The sequence below is a fragment of the Schistocerca cancellata genome, chromosome 1, assembly GCF_023864275.1.
Source record: "Schistocerca cancellata isolate TAMUIC-IGC-003103 chromosome 1, iqSchCanc2.1, whole genome shotgun sequence".
Taxonomy (NCBI): Eukaryota; Metazoa; Arthropoda; class Insecta; order Orthoptera; family Acrididae; genus Schistocerca; species Schistocerca cancellata.
In genome coordinates, this window is record NC_064626.1 from 898,924,786 (window position 1) to 898,940,387 (window position 15,602).

At 41.1% G+C, this 15,602-nt stretch overlaps 1 protein-coding gene across 2 annotated transcripts in view; it reads left to right on the forward strand.

Moving 5' to 3' along the window:
- Nucleotides 1–3,305: 3,305 nt before the first annotated feature.
- LOC126190808 (annexin B9-like) overlaps nucleotides 3,306–15,602 on the forward strand; it is a 140,599-nt gene continuing 128,302 nt past the window's right edge. The window contains exon 1 of one of the 2 annotated variants that reach the window (XM_049931388.1): nucleotides 3,306–3,387. The gene's annotated coding sequence lies outside the window, so the exon portion shown is untranslated. Of the gene's footprint in view, nucleotides 3,491–15,602 lie in introns of both variants that reach the window. The other variant, XM_049931379.1, reaches the window with a different exon arrangement.

A 15,602-nucleotide genomic window follows, 5' to 3' on the forward strand; every position in this document is an offset into this window, starting at 1 on the left:
TTGAACCTCTAAAAATGCTGAAACATGCATTTCTTTATTTCTTACCGAGAAACCAAATACCAATATTCATAGTTCTAGCTTCAGAAGTATCTTAATACCGACATATTTTCAAAAAGTCTCTCGTCCATTATTTCACACTCTAGGATGTGGAATTTCGAAAAATCCCTTCTTAAACGGCCCCTACAGTACTCATATCAACATCCTCTGCAAATTTTAAGTAGGAAAGTTGACAAGTCAATCAGTCAGGACAATGCCTTTAATAAATATAGATACATATGTCACACTAGGGAGCAGTTTATATACCGGGTGATCAAAAAGTCAGTTAAATTTGAAAACTGAATAAATCACGGAATAATGTAGATAGAGAGGTAGAAATTGACACACATGCTTGGAGTGACATGGGGTTTTATTAGAACCAAAAAAATACAAAAGTTCAAAAAATGTCCGGCAGATGGCGCTTCATCTGTTCAGAATAGCAATAATTACAGCTGCATACTGTACAGTCATCCTAGTGGATCGCAATCAACCTGCGTGCCATAAGTACGACGCATTGCATTAATTATTCGTTTCCGAACCTTTGGTTCTTCATCTCGAAATACTCACAAGGAACCCATAGAGTGCGAGGTCAAAAAGGCCAATGACGATTACGGCATTCAACGCCCCACGTATTGTCTGCAATGCAGCCACAATATTGGCTTCTAATCGCAACAAGGAGCGGTACTGAAGGTATCCAGTGGTATGCACAGCATGAGGCTAAGGAAGCGTAGTTCAATTGCTTAGTCGACGAGTACCTCACAACAGTGCTACAGTGCTAGTGGTGTTGACACACAGCAGAGCAATGGCACCGATAAAGAAAACGAACATTTTTTTTCTGTTTTCCGTCGTGAATTTGATTCTAACCTGAAAAAAAAGAGAAAAACATTCAAAAATGTTACATAGTAACGTATTGTAACTACCACGTAATACACTTATCGTATGTATGAAAAGAAACATGTATTACAGGCCACTGAAGATGCTGCACAAATAAAAGAAGTGAAATGCGTATGGCAATAAACAAACTGTCTTCAATCAATTGCGTAGACGGAACATACCTCTATGAAAAACAAACATTGTATTATATTTACAACAACAGTGGCCGAAGCTGACATTTCCTCGGAAATGAAATATTTTCGTAAAAATTTCCATCCCCTATTGCGCTCATTTAGGTAGGGGTTGAATACCGGAAACATTGAAAAATATATTTTTTTTTAATTTCTAAGCGAAAAGCCGAGTATCAGTTGTCACAGATGTAGCCTTAAAAATCCTTTAATAGCTCTTTAGTAATTATTTATTTTCAAAAACACTTTCAACGCCGGCCGCGGTGGTCTAGCGGTTCTAGGCGCTCAGTCCGGAACCGCGCGACTGCTACGGTCGCAGGTTCGAATCCTGCCTCGGGCATGGATGTGTGTGATGTCCTTAGGTTAGTTAGGTTTAAGTAGTTCTAAGTTCTAGGGGACTGATGACCACAGATGTCAAGTCCCATAGAGCTCAGAGCCATTTTTTTGAGCCTCTCCAAACTTCAAGTCCTATCCTTAGCGGTTTCGGCTGGGCGATGATGAGTCCGTGAATCAGCCTGACCCTATTTCACGTCCTTAGAGGTTCAGTTTCCAAAAACACCGAAACACGTATTTTTTATTTGTAACCGAGAAGTCAAATACTAATGTCCATAGATATAGCTTTAAAAAGACTTATGTAGTTCTTTAATAACGATATACTTTCAGAAAAAGGTTTCACCCACTATTTCATCCCCACAGAGTTAAATTTCCAAAAATGCTGAGACACATATTTCCTTATTCTGACCGAAAACCAAAAACCTATGTCTAGCTTCAAAATTGCCTTAATAGCGACATTTTTCAAAAAAACCCTATTCGAAAAATCCCTTCGTAAACGACGCCTACTGTATAAGATACATACCTTCTCCAAATTTCAAGTTTCTGTCCTTAACGGTTTCTGCTGAGCGATGATGACTCAGTCAGTTGGGACATTGCCTTTTATATACTGAGATTACACAGTCGGCAATTCATTGGGAACAGTCAGAGCCATAAAATGTCTAGGAGCAAACATCCATAGCGACCTGAAATGGAGCGACCATATAGAAACACTTGTAGGAAAGACCGATGCCGACGGAGATTCGGCGGATAAAAATTTTAAAGCAAGATAGTTCGCCCACAGAGAATTTACCGGTAGTTTAATAACCCTCTTTAGTCCGATTATTGAGTAGGTGCCGATGATGTCTCTGGGATCCAGACCAGGTAGATCTATTAAAGAAAAGAGAGAAGATACAAAGAGAGCAGTACGTTTCGTCACAGGTTCGTTTAATCAAGACACATAAGAGCATTAAAGGGGTACTAATTCAACTCCATTTCAAACATCGGTCATGGGGATGTTTACAGTTGGAATTCCGAAAACGCACTTCCCAACGAGAACGAGTCATGCACCATATTCCTTTCGTCATACATCTCGCCAAATGACTGAAGATAGAATCAGATAACTTCGAGCTCTTGTGGAGGTATAGCAAAAGCCTAACCTAACCTAACCTAACCATTAATCCCGCGCAACAGTTGTGACTGGAAAAGGGGGAAATGATAGTAATACCCTCCACCACACACCGCAAGATGGGTTGAAGAGTATCGTTGTAGTTGTCCAATGTCTTAAACTTTGTAATAGTAGTCCTGTAACTATATATTCCTGGATGTATTTATTGTTTTATTGTTGTCTATAACAGACGATAATACTGTCCTTGTAAAATAATCTGGGGATGAATAATGTACGTCGATAGGGGAAACACTAGTAGAGCATAAAATAACAACTGCACATAAATTATTTGCTGAGTCGCTGTGATGTTTAACTGCTAGAAGGAGAAAATGAGCTTTCATTCATGTATGCATTCATTTATTTCGCTTATCTGAAGAATCTGTAGATACTTTACACCGACAATTGATGTAATTCGCAGTAGGTATCTGAAGTACCTGCCGGTAGATACCGTAAACCGACCACTTTTTTTGTGAACAACCGTGTCTTTTCAACGTCTGCGAACTTTTCGAGGAAGTTTCGCAATCAGACTAGTTACTGACGTAAGGTAGTGTTCATTTATCTAGACAGTGTTGCCGGGACCGGTTCCAGATGTCAGTGAAAACGCGTCGGCAAAGAGGACACTCTGCTTCCTATAGTAGTGTGCACGTCGTATCGGCTATCGCCAAGTTGTATCTGAACGCTTCGCGACAGTTGGCAACACTGCTGCCCTCTGCAGCGCCGGCGTAGTGCCAAAAGACGCCGTCGTGCGCTGTCACATAACAGTTGCGGAGCAGCTAGGGACTCAGTAAGTTGTGGGCGGAGCTGTGTATACTAGTAAGTTGCTACTTAGACGTCACTGTCAGTTGTGTGCGTAATAAGGCTCACCCTCGCAAGAGTTTGTGCCAACCGACGAGCATTGGGATACTTGTTCAGATTTGTAAGTATCGTATATGAATTGCTTGTACTTGACATTTGGTTCATCTACGTAATACGCCAATATTTAGTATCTTCTTCTTCTCTCTCTCTTTTGTGTGTGTGTGTGTGTGTGTGTGTGTGTGTGTGAGAGAGAGAGAGAGAGAGAGAGAGAGAGAGAGAGAGAGAGAGAGAGAGAGAGAGATGGTGTGGAGAGGGAGAGGGAGAGGGGGAGGGGAGGGGAAAGAGTATCATATTAGCCGGCAATTACTGCTACAGGTTACTGATTTCAAGCTGTTGCTAGCGAGGCTTACGTGACTAAAATCGCGTTTGAATTGTTCAGAAGCGAACTTGCTTGAATTAAGTACGTGTCTCAGCCTGTTGATGCAAACAGAGCAAGCTGCCACTGAGTAATTTTGGATACACAGAGTGCTCCGGCGGTACGTCAGCATCACGTGCCCCGAGGAAGCATCGATCTGTTGTTCTACTTTCACCGGCGTCACCCACACTTTCCGGAATAAGCCTTGACGCATGAGAGCCTCCCTTTGGTGACGTGGTGTGACGTAGGACTGGGATACACACTCGCGTATTGGTATGCGTCACGTGAGTGTCATAGTGAGTTGTCGACGTAACATCTCAATGCACCCGCTTTCGGACGGAGAGGCAAACAGTTGAATCATATTCTATATTGTGTAGTCTGAGGAAGTAGTCACCATTAACAAGGGCCACTCTGTACGTGACAAACTTCTGAGTGGGATGGACGTGGAGGCTTTAATCCTGTCAGTCGTTGCTGAGTTCTGTTCGGATTTATTGTGGTATTGCATATCATAAAAGATAAGCATTAAAAGTTCTACTTATGACATATACAAAGTCCCGTTATGTGTATTAGCATCTCTCATTTGTAATTTGCGTATGTCGGACACTCAGTCTAGCAGAGCGGACTGCGCTTGTACCACGGAACCAGCGGGGTCATCGAAGAAACTTTCGTTCATTGCAAGTGTTGTGTAATTTTTATTCCGCGAGTCCTAGCAATTTCTTTGGAGTTCAGTGACAAAGATATGAGAACAGTTAGTGTAGTATACAGCGAACGTTTACACAACAAAATAAGAGTGAATCTAACACATCGTTGCCTTTTCAACACACGAATTTATGTTTACAGCTTTGTTGACAGTCACGCGTAAATTTAATGGCCTGACTAGCACTGGAGAAAATAACCTTTGCAAGCTTGGGGCCATGTTGTTGCACGGCAACCTGTTGTCGCTGAGCCGCGCGTGACAGGAAAACTAACGCTGATGGCCATTTCCCGTACGAGCTACCTAGTGCCCTTGTCACCAAACAGAAGATCTGTGCTGCTGACGCACTTACGTGATGTTCGTATCTGGTTAACCAAATGCTGTAACAACTGTCTCTACAGTCAGAAGGCTCACTGTAAAGGACTCGTATTTGCGGGGCAGTGGATATTGCCATTAGAGTGGCAATAGCGTCGCTTGACAGTTTCAAATCGCGCGTCCTCTGCCACGGCGGCGGATTGATTGTATCCTAATTGAGAAATAATCATATTGAAACTGGTTTGTTTAGAAACACTCCGTATTTCGTAGGATGCCTATTTTGGAAAAAAGTCGTTTCAAAACAGTTATAAAATTATGAAAACGTTTTACTTCCTCTGAGTCAGTTTTAACAGATAACTGTAAACCCCAGCGGCATGAATTATTTGGTCTTCCGAAATGACTAAGAATGTATCTTTATAAAAGTAGATAACCTTTTTAACAGTTCAAAGTAATTCACACTTCCACACATTTGGCAGAGAACCGCTCGAACGCGATAATAGTTGTAAAAGTAACCGATAGTAAACTGCAGTTAGGTAGCCTTCAGGCTAGAAACCGGTACGATAATCGTCAGTATCTCCCAGAATTCTGATGCTTTCCACATAGTCACTGTACATTCAGAACAACATTTGACAGATCGCTCTTTGAAGCTTCCGCCGTTGAACCTTAATGGCACTTTGCAGGCATTACAGAAAAATCTTTCATTTAGAGTGTGAAAAATATTTTCATATTTATTCTTCAGTGACGTTTAAACTCGGTTTTAGATTATTACTGTACTGTGCTATAGTCAACACAAGTTATTGTTCGCCTCGATCGTTTTTGAGTGAATATAAAATATAGTTGTTCGAAATTAGTCCACTGTAGGCATGGAAATAAAGAAATTCAGACAAGACAGATGGGATAATAAAGAACTGTGGTATCAGTAACAATACAGGCGATGTTCATATTCTTATGAAAATACTAGGGATTTCATACTTTGGCTTGTAGAAAACAAATTTTCAAAGGTAAATTTTCAGGTCTAAAATGAACATTAACGATACTACAGTGTAGAAAATTATTTTATTTACTTAAGTTTCTTGCTGAAACTACTGATCGTATGGTTTGTCAAAATCACACACAAAACTAAAAATTACGGAAACCAGATGTGGTCATTAAGGGGAACTGGAACGCCCTACCCCGACAATGTTAAATTTAGTGACTTGGCTTCCCTGTATTTCAGGAACCACTGTAGCCATTGACATGAAACTTTTACAGGCCATTAAACTGTGTGTTCTGAGTCTACTGAAGTACAATAATTGCATTTCAGCCAGTGCTTTCGGAAATACAATTTTTTAACTACGCGCTTAAATTTTTGTGTACTACACTACTAAATAATTTTAATTACACGTAACATTGTTCTTTTAGTTCAGTAGACTCAAGATATGTGTGTTATTTATTACTCCCTGGAAATTTGAATACTGTACTCGAAGTGGTTTCTGAGGTTAAGGGAAAATGGAACAGAAAATGTAAATTTTCAGGAACGGGTTCTTAAGTTTCAAAATACTGTAATTCACCTAATATATGCTTAATTTTTATTTTTAGTCACTCAGAAGCACCATGCACCATACTGTATATCATCCTCTGATATTTTTCCAAGTTTTTTCTTTTCTTCTTTCTGGACTTCTTAGTGGCCAACTCTGCTTCATCAGTGTGAACCTTGTCCATCCATCCAAGTTCTCTGATGCAGTTTGTTCCAGGATTAATTCCCATATGCTGTAGCACTTTCACCCTACCAATGTTGCCATCATAAAAAGCAATAACAGCATCACTGACCCCCACTTGAGTGTCTTCACTCCAACAAAAACGCATTTTTCGTAAGAGTGTCCATATAAGATTGAACGACTCTTTGGGATTTTGAGTCTGACCACGCAGAAACTTCAGTAATATGAACTATTTGAGTACTGGGCATTGCGGTAATTGCACCATGAATCAGGTCCAAGTGGGCAAACGTGGTGTACTGGTTTTTCATCAGTTGCTAGTCTGTGGAAGAAGGTAGCCCATACTGCCTGCTTCATTTTCAACAACTCCTCAGTATTATTTCTAATGTCCACCCATAATACTGCTGTAGTTCATCAACCATTTTGTCTGTCAGTCTGCCTCTTACGGTTTTACCATCAGAAACTTTGTCTCTCAAACTTTGTTTCAACTTCCTCAACCTGGTGCCCATCCTCTTCTGGACATGACCAACACATTCCAGGTTTGTGATAATCTTCTCACTATAAGGCTCAGCGGCTACTACACTGTTATATGCTTTTGAATCTCCATCACATAAGAACTTAGTGTAACACACTCCCCTTTCGTTCAGATCGACTAAAAATTTCAATAGCTGCAGAGGCTTCATACCACCACTTGTCCCTTCATAATTTCTGTCACAGATATGCCCTTCTTCATTCCCCGATTTACACTTATAACAATGTTCGATTAAAATCTGGAAATCTATTACCTTTCCAGTATCCACACTGGTCACCGTAGCAACAGAATTCTTAGAACTGTAGCCGCGCTTCCCCCAAGTGCCATCAAACGCTACTGGTATGCCAGTCATACCATCATTTATTTCAACAGCTTCTTTTGCAGCACCCTTCATTAACTCAAATGCAACAGATTCCACGGCAGCTCCAACAAATCCTGCGTACTTGTCGATTTTACAAAGTGAGCGTGGCATATTCGTCACGGCACACATTGTTTCTGCTGCAGTGTGTCCTTTGCCAATAGCTTTCAATCCATAAAACCACCTAACATTTACTTCAAAATAATTATCATACACTTATCAGAATTATCTCGTGCGTTCTCTTATATCTATGCTACCTTTCACTTTCAAACATGGTACACATGTTAGGTTTGAATACGTCAACACTCATTAGCAGATAAAAGATTCTTTATGCGTGTGCGTCAGTCGGTTCTGACGGATGATAGGACGGTGAGTGACCCTATCGTGGGCTGAAGATTAATCATTTGACTGAAAAATCCCTTGAAACTTAATTGCGCACTTTATTTTGGATCAAAGCGGAGGCCACAATTGCATCTGCAAGTCCGCTGTTGCTCGCTCTTTTAGCGATACTGAGAAAAATATCATTAAACATAAGTAGTTTAGCGTCCAAGACTACCTGTGACACATGGGCAACAAGCAGCAGATACAAGCAGTTCCAGGTGTGTATTGGTTACAAGGGATACCCAGTGCCCTCTCGTCGATGTAACGCTTCTTTACGACAGACCGAGTAGCCGCCTTTAAACAAAGTCATTGGAATTAAACGAGCAGTTCCACAAGACTTCTGATTGAACACGCAATGAGTGGAAAACATCGGAATTCTGAGAGACTGACGATAATCGAAACTCTTTATTTCCGTAACAATTCTGGCGCTCTATCGGTTTTCTGCTAAATATATGTAAGGGTGCATCATTTTCAGCTGTTAAAGATAAGAGATGGATAACATACTTCGCACTTTTCTTTTCAAACGCCTGAATAAATTTGTGCCGTTGCTGTGTACTGGTTTTCTGTTAAAACTGACTGCAGAAAACAAAGGAAAAGTCACATTTTCATAACATAATTATAGTTTTTAACTCTAGGTTATTAAGCCTTTGTAAAATTGAAGTTGGTATCAGTTCGCAGTTCCCGCCTGTCTGGTATGGTCAGCACATTTTGTACTTCCTTTGTGATACACCATTGGAGAGGTTATAATTGTAATTAACAAGTGCATAAAAATAAATACCTTTTAGTAAAATAGGTTATACAATTTACGATGGTTTAGTAACAATGTAGTATCTCCCCCACCCCCTATGGGTGTTCTAAGGTTATACATAACTATGGCAAAATAAAATTTCTGTCCAGGATGTATAACTGACTTACTTTACCTTAGTTCACTATTTGCATTTTTGGTAACAGAAGACGTTGAAACGAAGTTCGGACATTGTAAGGTGAAACAAACAAAAGTAAAAGCTCAGTCATTCAATGTCTAGAATTATCGGTTTTTTCTGCATTTTTTAGAGTTTCTAAGAGTTGAAAATTTTCGTGTTATGAGGCTGAATACGGCACCATTTGTTCCGTACTTGGCCAGTTTTAATGAAAAAATTCTTTTTTTGTAATTCTTGTCGCTGATGTTTCAATTTTTTCAGGACCGGACCATGCAGGCAATTTTAACATATTTGAAACAGTAATGTAGAAGTGAGTTTCAAACATTATATTAGTTTTCTGGATAGATATCGTGACAGGATTCAAATAGATCGTTTTCATTCCATGGACCCAAAAATGAGCATATTCTCGTGGGTGTGGAACAAGTCAGATAGTGTAACATAAAATATCAGGATATAGGCTAATACTTCTTAACCTGATCATTTGTCAGGAGATTGTCAAAATAGGTCAATACATTACAGTAAACTGGAACTGCTCATATTTACACAATGTCAGAATGAAACATAGTTACGCATTTTTGATTAATTTATCACACAAACTGAGTGTCGTGACAAAGTGCTGTCAAAACTGAAAGCTAACACATTTTTACGTAAGCTGGCCAAACAGTTCCAGTTAAGATATTCGTAGGAGCTGGCTATCAAAAAGTCTTTCAAACTCTGTTTAGACTGTGCTTTATCTAAAACCAAGTTTGAATCCTGGCAATTTGTTGAAAATGTGCGTTCCTGAATATTGGACCCTTTTTTGACCAAGAAAAATGATTTTAGGTCTTTGTGTAGACTGTTCTTGTTCCTAGTATTAATACTACGTATTGAGCTTGGGGCTCATCTGTTTTCAATTGTGACAACAGATCAAACCTGTTTTTCACATTGACAACACTGAGAGAGTCCTATTTCTTCTACAACCTGTCATTTCCCACCTCTCTCTTCCCTTAACCCTCTTAACCGTTCTAGATCTTGTTTCACCTTATCTAGTTCCGCCTGAAGGGCAATCATCTTCCCCTCCTGTTCCATTATCTTCCTATCTCTACAGCAGATCCTACACAGCCAGTGAGCCTTATTTCCCCAATTCCCACACTGCTGCAGTCACCCACTTGAAAGAAACTGCAACAGCCCTCACACCACCGCCCCGGAATTAACAATACTACGGAAAGTCGTACACTTATCACTCATGCCAACAAATTTTAGCTTTGATCTAAATTAATATTCAAAACATCCAAAGAAATGGAAACAGATTAAATCTGTATTGCTTACCTGAAGAAACTAAACAAAGAACTGAACCTGCGCTATATGAACTTTTCACTTATTTCCGAACTTTTCACTCAGGCTAGTTAGTAGAGAAGCAAACGGATAGCGTATACGAATACAATAACACAACCGGTATTTTAGTCAAATAATCACGTAACTTACAGTATACGATAATCAAAACATAATCTAAAATTCGCGCCTCTGGAATGTTTTCTTTTTCCGAAAAAGAGCAAATACGAAACCTTCAATTGATAGCTTACAATAGGTATTGGTTTACTTACGAGATACTGCATTGTTATTGCTCAGTGAGGCACTTGTCTTCACGAGATCTCTGAATGTACAGGACTCGTCAATTGTTTGGTCCACTCAGTGTTCAGCTCGTTTGAAATATAGCGAAAGCCTTTTAATACTATTTCGTTCTGGAACTCCCCCAAACATAAGGTTGTGTATCATTTTGTCGTCACCACGTTGTTACAGAAGAGATAAGTGATTGATCTATTTTGTCACTTGCACAGTGCCCATATCTGGCAGTTTCATATAACTGTAAATTCAAAATAGCTGAGAACATATAACCGCTTAACATAAGCCAGAATGTTCCAATGCGCGTCCACAAAGTTTGCAAAATATTTCATACAGCGTTTCCAAGAATGTTTCCGACAACTTCTGCATGACCGATGATGGAAAAATGTATGAACACGGAAGCAGCTGTCAGTGGCAGTGTCGGTAAAGATAAAAGGAAGCTGTTTCCTGTAAGCTGACGCATTGCCGCTGTACGACTCTAATGTTTCTGCTTTAGTTTTGTTGCTTTGTGGTTCGCTTGCGTTTGTGGTTAAACTGATTATTCAGAATGAGATTTTCATTCTGCAGCAGTGTGTGCGCTGATATGAACCTTCCTGGTTTGGAAGGTAGGAGACGAGGTACTGGCAGAAGTAACGCTGTGAGTACCGGGCGTGAGTCGTGCTTCGGTAGCTCAGTTGGTAGAGCACTTGCCCGGAAAGGCAAAGGTCCCGAGTTCGAGTCTCGGTCCGGCACACCGTTGTTTTAATCTGCCAGGAAGTTTCATAAACTGATTGTTATTGCAAAGGAGTGGTCCGGGCGCTTTTGGAATTAATATAGATTAAGGGGAAGAGGAATGCTCATGGAGTGTAGTAAGTTCCAGTTATAAAAATGAAAATAGGAAACAGGGCTGACTAGAAGAAACTGCTGCTGAATTTCACACTAGTAGCAACTTTGTAGACGAAAAGATTAGATCACTGGTTGTAAAATACCAATGGGAGAAGCAGCTTGATGACAGTAAGACGGGCAGTGGTAGTGCCCCTAAAACAGTTTACAAGCCGACGTGGTTTGATTATGAATCGATTTGAGCTAATGGCACCGACCCGGAAACAGTCGGAAGTTACGAGCGAAAATCTTCTTGATACCTTTAACAGTGCAATACATATACTGGAACTGTTGTTGCTAAGATTGTGGTGGAGACCACTTTCAGAGATGGTAGTATGGAACAAAACAAGAAAAATATTAGTAAACATGGTGTCTAAAATGCATACCTTAAAGATATGAGCACTTTGTACCTTAGATACTGTGGAACTCACCTATTCTACTGACAAAGTGCTCATAGGTCAAAGGTACGCATTTTAAAGCCCATGTTTCTAGACTTTTTTCTTGTTTTGGTCCATACTACCGCCTATGAAAGTTGCCACCCTACGATCTTAGCACCAACAGTGCCGTTACATGTATTCCAGTCAGAGGTAGCAACTATCTTTCGCTTAAGACTGTCGACACAGTAGATTCTGGAACTGAGTCCAAAATTAATAAAGTGCTTTCGAAGTAGAACTCCAGACGAACAGCGCCTTCATTGAGCGTGGGGTCTGGTAAGGGCATTGAAAAGTAGCGATTCTTCTCTCTCATCCAGAGCAAGTAATAGTGACGAAATAAATGTTTTTGGGAGTGTAACTGAAAACATTCAAGTAAGTATGTCACAGATATTTCTTTGCAGTTACCATTGCATTTACGTAATCAGCTCTTTCAACCAGTGCTCTGTAAACTTTACGTGGTATATGAGATACGGGTTGTTTCAAAATGTAAATATACTAGGCTCTGAAATAAATTTCCTGTTGCCGAAAAACGAAGAGTAACAAAGTTCCTGTAGCAGGTTATTTGTGCACTTTTTCTACAGTACGTTTCCGATCATCAGTAACTGCTCATTTCTCTTAGTTTGCCTAAATTGTTCCGTATTAACGGCATATCAGTACTTTCCTCGTCACTAGACATAGCGTAGCCGACGATGCGAATACTCTGAGGAGTGCAGATGCAGACTATGAGAATACGCCACGAGAAAAATTTGCCGCCAGTGTGGACAGAGAACTCAACAAGAAACAGTGTTGCGAACAGCGCTGGAGACGTTTGCAACAAAAACATGTTGCAGACTTCAGTTTAAACGCACCCCTATTGGTGATCGCGAATCCCTACTTCCTTAATCTAGACTAGGCGACAAGCCTCTTAATATAGAGACGAACCTCTTGCTCGCTCGGCGTAGTGCAGCTACTCGACGTGGTTTGGACTCAACAAATCGTTTTAAAGTCCCCCGCAGAAATATCGAGCCATTCTGCCGCTATAGCCGTCGGTAATAGCGTAAGTGTTGGCGGCGCAGGATTTTGCTCACTGACCTCTCGATTATATTCCATGAGTGTTGGATGAGTGGTCCGATCATTTGCTCGAACTGCACAGAATGTTCCTCAAACAAATAGCGAATAGTTCTGGCCTGGTGACATGGCGCTTTGTCATCTATAAAAATTTGTTTGGGAACATGAAGTCAATCAATGACTGCAAATGGTCTCAAAGTGGCCAAAGACCAAGAGGACCAAGGCCATTGCATATAGACTACCCACATAATTATGGAACCACCACCAGCTTACGCAGTGCCTTATTGTCAACATGGGCCATTGGCTTGTTACCAACTGAAATCGGGACTCATCTGACCAGGCCATAGTTTACCAGTTGTGCAACAGGTATGCTCAGCAGCCCTGGAGAGGCGCTGCAGGCGATGTCGTGCTATTACGGAAGGCACTCACGTCGGTCGTCTGCTGCCATAGCCGATTAAAGCCAGAGTTCGTCGCACTGGCCTAACGGGTACGTTCGTCCTACGTCCCACATTGGTTTCTGCAGTTATTTCACGCAGTGTTGCTTGTCTGTTAACACTGACAACACTAAATAATCGCCCCTGCTCTCGGTCGTAAAGTGAAGACCGGCGGCCACTGCGTTGCCCGGGGTGAGGTAATGCCTTAAATTTGGTGGTACTCTCTTGGCACTGTGGATCTTGGAATACTTAATTCCCTAACGATTTCCGAAATGGAATGTTCCATGCGTCTAGCTCCAACTACTATTCTGCGTTCAAAGTCTGTTAATTCCAGTCATGCGGCCATAATAATGTCACACCTTTTCACATGAATCACCTAAGTGACATCTCCGCTGATGCACTGCCATTCTACACCTTGTGTACGCGATGCTGTCGCCATCTGTATATGTAAATATCGCTATCCCATGACTCGTCACCATAGTGACACATGGGTCTTTGCTGTTATTCCTACGGGTTAGTCCATCCTACCACGATGTATCTTCATTCGCGTATTTTTCAACTGATTGCTACTTCCTCGTTTCATCTCATACGAATGGTCTCCCCGGGCAGCGCTACCATTATATCCTTTTCAGATGTTCGATGAATTATTTTTGTCTACATTTCTGTTGCTTTTTCAGTAGGCCTGCTTCTAGTTTTCCGCTTATTTAGCCGGCACCGAACGAGGTGGCGCTGTGTTTAGCAAACGGGACACGCATTCCGGAGGACGACGGTTCAAATCCGCGTCCAACCATCTAGATTTAGGTTTTGTTATTTCCTTTAATCGCTGCAGGATGGTACCTTTGAAAGCGCAAAGGCGGTGTCCTCCTCCGTCCTTGAAATATTCCGAGCTTGTGCTCCGTTTCTAATTATCTCGATGTCGGTAGTTCGTTGAACCCTGATCTTCCTTCTTTCTTTGGCACGCCGCTAAGATAGACCTACTTGCTTCAATCCAACAATCGTAGTGGCTCATGAGTGCTCCAGCTATCAAGTAGGCAGCAGAGAGGATTGCTTGCTGGAGGTGAAGCGGCGAACGGGAAAATATTCCTATCACTTCCTTCCCTGTGCTCACCATGGGCTGGGTGTGATATCAGTCTGAAAAGCAGCATCTTACCGGTAGACTTAATGGTCAGCCTTGTTCGGCATTAATGGTTTCAGTGTTACGGAACATTCTAGTGAAATGTGCATGCAGAAACCACATCCACATTAAAACCAAGAAACGAACGAAAAAGTCCTGTCATTAGCGATGTTTTAACTGAATAAAACAGAAAATGTAGCGTGACGAAAAACCATTCCAGTAGTTGCATACACAATACCAGTATTAATAAACTATTGATACCATGGACATAGGACTGGAAAATTTGACTGACGTTATTTCGGAAGTTATAAGAACACAGAAAACTTGAAAACTGACGTCGCTCGAACTTCTTAATCACAGTTATGATGTTGACATAACTCCATTCACGAAAATGTTTTTAGAACAGTGTGTACTATTGTCTAGACCACGTCATCCTTCTCAGAGCCAAATTCCTGCCGCACGCATTCTTCTCGGCAGCGGACAGTACATTCGTAAGAGTTCCACTACACTCTCTGCTCATCACTTAGTTGTCAGTTGTCATTCACTAGTAGTATCCTTCAACCACACGCTGTGTATATCCTGTGACAGTATCTCGCGACCAGGAAACACAAAAGCCCTCCCTGTTTCGTTTCTATGCCATTATGTTCTGAATGCCGATGTGAGAAGACTTCAAATGTTGGTAACTACGCCACGGCACACATGGCATTGAAACACAAAATAAAAATTTGTCACAGAATACTTCAAACCTTCAGTTTTTCCTTTAACGAATCTTTAGACTGAAATTACAACTTAAAATCGGTCATAGTATTTCACTTAACGAAACCGCTACGCCATTCATTCAAGCTACGTTTATTAAGCTGGTGCGTGTGATACTTAGCATCTGCAGCTGCTCTTCACATCGCTTACGAACTGATAAATCAGTGCTTCCACGAACGAGGTGGTGTTGTAGACTGGAAAAAATACACGATCATTGTACATGCTAATAGCGGAGTTTTTCGCTTAAGGGAACGCTTCAAACACTTAGCCGGCGATAAATCTGATGGTCCGCGATTGCAAGGGCGTCCATACGCGACGGCAAGGGGCAGACGCCCCCCTCCCTAGCTCTCAAGGAAAGGCAACAATATAGTGTAGTCAGGTGCCCTTCCAGACAACAGATTTAAAATTCTGTTTCAAGAACGTTTTTGACAGGGGCAGAACTAGAACTTTTTATGGCAAGTTAAGTAGCTATTCGTCTTCCAAAATACTGTCGGAAAAAAATCGCAACACCAAAAAATAGAGGATTGATGTTTCGGGAATACATTTGTCTAGGTAACATATTTGATTAACGTTGCTGTAATGTCAGCTCGGTTGAGAATAGGGCACTGCCGCTTTCGTCACCGCCACTTGTTGAGTGGCGACTCTGCACCCAGCTGTCCTTCCTGTAGCCAGCCAT